The sequence below is a fragment of the Myotis lucifugus genome, unplaced genomic scaffold (genome assembly GCF_000147115.1).
Source record: "Myotis lucifugus unplaced genomic scaffold, Myoluc2.0 scaffold_2, whole genome shotgun sequence".
NCBI classification, from domain to species: domain Eukaryota; kingdom Metazoa; phylum Chordata; class Mammalia; order Chiroptera; family Vespertilionidae; genus Myotis; species Myotis lucifugus.
Genome location: NW_005871050.1, coordinates 10267316 through 10271895, shown reverse-complemented (window position 1 = coordinate 10271895; position 4580 = coordinate 10267316). Strand labels below are relative to the sequence as shown.

The following is a 4580-nucleotide window of genomic DNA, read 5'->3' as shown; positions in this document are numbered from 1 at the left end:
GGCCAAGGTCATGGATTGGAAAATGTAGAAACTATCACAGAATCTAGCCAAGAAGACGGCATTCATTGACATAAAGTGGGCTTTTCTGACCCTGCATTCTAGTGAGGGCAGTTCAAGCCAGGAGTTCAGCCCTTTGGATGTGGCTAGAATAGACACCCTGAATGACCCAATGAAGGCTTCCTTCATTCTCATAAGGTGAGGGAACAGGAGAAAATGAAAAGAAAAAAAAGAGTAAAGCTAGAAGCAGTCTGACAGACAGAAAAATATTTGACAACACCTATACTCATGCAGGAAACTGCATGAAAGCCAAACAGATGTGGGGTATATATATCTCAACTGCTCTTGCAGTCTTGACTAAAAAGAAGCACATTGGTGGTAATGTCCAATGAATAGAGCCTGGAAAAAATGACTTAAGATTCTAGAACTGTCACATTTCAATTATTTCCAAATTACTCTCTCTTAAAAAAACAAAAAAACAAAAACAAAAGTGGCATAGGGCAACGGGCCTGAAGAACACATGGAACCACTCAAGTTTCACCATTATGACTAACGATGTATTCCAGAGGATAAAGTTTTCATCATATATATTTTTTATTGATTTTTTTTTAGAGATAGAGAGGAAGGGAGAGGGAGAGAGAGATAGAAACATCAATGATGAGAGAGAATCATTGATTGGCTGCCTCCTGCACGCCCCCTACTGGGGATCCAGCCTGAAACCCAAGCATGTGCCCTGACCAGGAATCGAAATGGTGACCTCTTGGTCCCTGGGTCTGCATTCAACTGCTGAGTCTCACTAGCCAGGGTAATCATAGATCTTTGCAATGATCTTGTATTACTATCTAAGGCAGTGGATCTCAACCTTGGCTGCACATTAGAACACCTGGGAATCTTTTAAAATCCTGATTTCTGGGCCTCATCCTCCGGAAATCCTGTTTCTTTGTTATGGGGTGGGGCCACAACATTAGTAACAAAGAAACAGAATTTCCGGAGAATGAGGCCCAGAAATCAGGATTTTAAAAAGATTCCCAGGTGATTCTAATGTACAGCCAAGGTGGAGAACCACTGAAAGGAGTCTCAGAGCCAGTCATGAATGAGAGAAGTTTAGGTAACTATTAGTTTTCAAGGACTGCTATAACCAAGTCTCACAAACTGTGTGGCTTATACAACAGAAATTTATTGTCTCCCAGTACTGGAGGCTAGAAGTCTGAAACCACGGTGTTGGCAGGGTTGGTTCCTTTAAGGCTGCACATGAAAATCTGTTCCATACATGCCTCCTCACTTCTGGTGGTTTGCTAGTGATATTTGTTGTTCCTTGGTTTATAGATGCATCACCCTGATCTGTCTTCATAGCTACATGGCATTCACTGTGTGTGCATACCTGTCTCTATCTCCAAATGTTTCTGTTTTATATGGACACAGTCATATTGGATTAGGGCACAGACTAATGACCTCATATTTTCATATATTTTATTAAAGTACTAGAGGCCCTATGCACGAAAATTCATGCAAGAGCAGTCCTTCCTTCCCCCGGCTGCTCGCACCGTCTTCCCTCTGGCACCCTGGACCCGGGGCTTTGCTCCTCCAGCTGCCAGCAGGCACCTGGAACCCAGGCTGGCTTTCCTCGGGTCACCAACAGGAACCTGGGACCTGGGCTGGCTTCCCTCCGACTCCGGCTTTGTCAGGAATGATGTCCAGAAGATGTCCAGTCTAATTAGCATATTGTGCTTTTATTATTATTATAGACCTGGTGCATGAGATTTGTGCACTGGCGGGGGGGGGGGGGGTCCCTCAGCCTGGCCTGCACCCTCTCACATTCCAGGACCCCTCAGGGGATGTCCACAGGGAATGGGCCTAAGCCGACAGTTGGAAATCCCTCTCACAATCTGGGACCCCTCGCTCCTTACCGCCCGCCTGCTCACTGCTCCTTACCACTCAGCTCGCTGGCCGGGCCCACGGGGTGAGAGGTGGACACAGAGAATGCTATCTCACCCAACTGTGGGGCGGGCTGGCTGGCCTTCATCTGCCTGACCCCACCCAGGGAGGGACCGAGCAGGGTGTCCGCCTCTCCATTCTCCATCCTTCCATCTGTGACACCTGTCACCTTTGCCAGGCCTCCCCCAAAGTGAGTTCAGCTCAATCCCTGAATGTAAAAGGGCATGGGGGGGGGGTCCTTCACTCCAGTGCCTTCTGATTCCCAGCAACATGACCTGGTCAACAGGACCTGATCTCAGCAAAGTAGATCTGTTTCAAGAAAAGTTGGGAATGCAGACTTTCGTATGAGCCCCTATTCCAAAAGGTGGCAGTTTATTCGCATTGTGGCAAAGACACCTTCAAGAGTAACATAAGTGGGTAAAGTCAGGGCCAAACCGAGCCATTTACTCATCCAATCCCTCTGAGGTGCGTGGACAGAACCAAGTCTCAGCTCTTCACAGGACACTTTCGGGTTTGTTTGTTTGTTTTTAAGCCTAAAGGACAGTAGTCTGTCTCCATTCTTGTTCTTTGGGATTTTTTCAACATCGGATAAAAGGATATGTACATTGGGACAATCCTCTCGAGATACAATATTCCAGTTGCACCCATGTGGCAACAACAGCACCCCTCAGAGGGAGGGAGCTGACAGATGGGGAGCAGGGAATTCTGAAAACCAAAGCGGTGACAGAGATGCTAAGCCTTTCCTTCACGTGTCTGACGCCCTTCTTCAGGCGGCCTGCAGGCCGGGTGTCTGCTGGACCTTTACCACTTGATGTCCTGGCAGGCTGCCCTGGGTCCTGCTAGGCAGTGTGCAGGGCCACCTGGGCCCGGGGGGAGTCACCCCCCCACCCCAGCCACTCCTGGTACAGCTCCTGCACATGGGCTCTGGTCTCTGGGGGCCACACCGGGATGGCAGCATAGATGCCTTTCATCTGCCGCAGCAGTGCCCTTCTGCACACGCGTCGTCTGCCTGGGCCTGGCCCCTGCTGCACAGGCCAGGACCTCCATGAAGTGGCAGGGGAACTTGCCCCTTTACAGTTTCAGGACCACTTCTGGGTGATCCGAAAGCCGTAAGCAGCCACAAAGTGTAGCAGAACCTCTCTGTCCTTTTTAAGGGTGACCTCCTGGAAGTCTTTGTTCCTCAGGGTACGGTAGGTGAGCATTCCCACATCCTCGTTGAACAGCTCCTTGGCCATGTGCCTAAAGATGTGTGCCAGGTACCCATCAGAGCTGGCACCCTATGGAGCCTCACCTCCTCCTTCATGTCTCCAAACAGAGTGTCCACATTGGTGTCATTTGAGGAGAGGTCATTTTGCTCCATTATCTGGATAATTTCAACTGAGGTTAACACGCAGTCAGCACCCTGGGAACTACGTAAAGCTGTGGGAACATCTTCTCAAAGGGCCTTCAGTTTCTTGTCATAACACGGGGCCACAATGACATGGAAAATCTTGTCTGGGGACAGGTTCTGCCATCTGGTGAAGTAATCCTTCAGAGGTGGGGGTGATGGGGTGACCCAGCACATGCTCTATATATTGGTCCCAGCCAGGGTAGGCGGAGATTAGCATAGGTAGGCGGGGCTCTTCCTCACGATGCTGGCAGTGCCAATACACAAATTCCTTCTGACTCTCCAGGATGCTGAAGTCCGCAGCTATCTTCATGTCAAAAACAGTGTGCCCCAAGGCTTTTGAGGAAGCTGCAGAGCCTTCTGGATGCATCAATGACACTGAGGCTAAATTGAGCAGCAAAATAAGGCAGAGACTAAGGACACACGGACACTGCCAGCACCTTGTACTGTGAGGTATCACATTTCTTATTAAGGTTCAGAACACGGAAGAAGTCCTTGGTGTTCTGCTGAGAAACTTGGACTCCTTCCTCTGTGGCCACACAACTGTCACACGCCAGGCAGTCACTCAGAAATATCTTGGCATCGGCCAACTTATGGAATTCTCCCTTCTCTCCGTTCTCCTGAGCCAGACTCTGGACGTTGACTGAGGCATTCTCTTGGTCATCGGTTTTTGGTTTTTTACTACATTCCTTCCGTGTGCAGTGATCACACTTCATCTGGAGCGGGGCGGGCGGGGGCTGGCTCAAGTGACCTGGAGGAAGCACAGGGAGAGCAGTCACCGCTGGTCGCCCCTGGCGTTGCTGGCGGTATCCTTTCTTCCTTGTGGAGTGTCTAGGGAAGGAAAGTGGCCTCAGTGACAGTCCGGCAACGCTGTCAGGATTGTGCCGACAGTGCTGGTCCATTGGTGCCTGGCCTGTCCTCTTCAGATTCAACCTGCAGGACTACTAAGGGAGCCAGTCCAAGGGAGGGGAATCAGCCTCAGTGCCCGAGGCCGAGTTCCAGGAGGCCAGCACTCACTGTCGGGATCGTGCTGGAGGCGCTGGTCCATTGGTGCCTGTCCTGTCCTCTGGAGATTGAACCTACAGGACTACTAAGGAAGCTAGTCCCCAGTTCCACCCCGCCTCCACCACCAATTGATTGGAGCCTGAGGGCCAGGAGGAGGGACTAAGAGGCCTGCCTTTCAGCTGCTCCCCAGTCCCTAGCCCACTCACTCTGGTTCCCTGTTAACCATCCCCTGATCAATGGGAGCCTGCGGGCTGCG

The 4580-nt window shown here is 50.5% G+C and overlaps 1 pseudogene; it reads right to left on the bottom strand.

Annotated features, from left to right (window-relative positions):
- Positions 1 to 2771: 2771 nt before the first annotated feature.
- Positions 2772 to 4035, bottom strand: LOC106698096 (annotated as a pseudogene).
- Between the last annotated feature and the right edge of the window lie 545 nt (positions 4036 to 4580).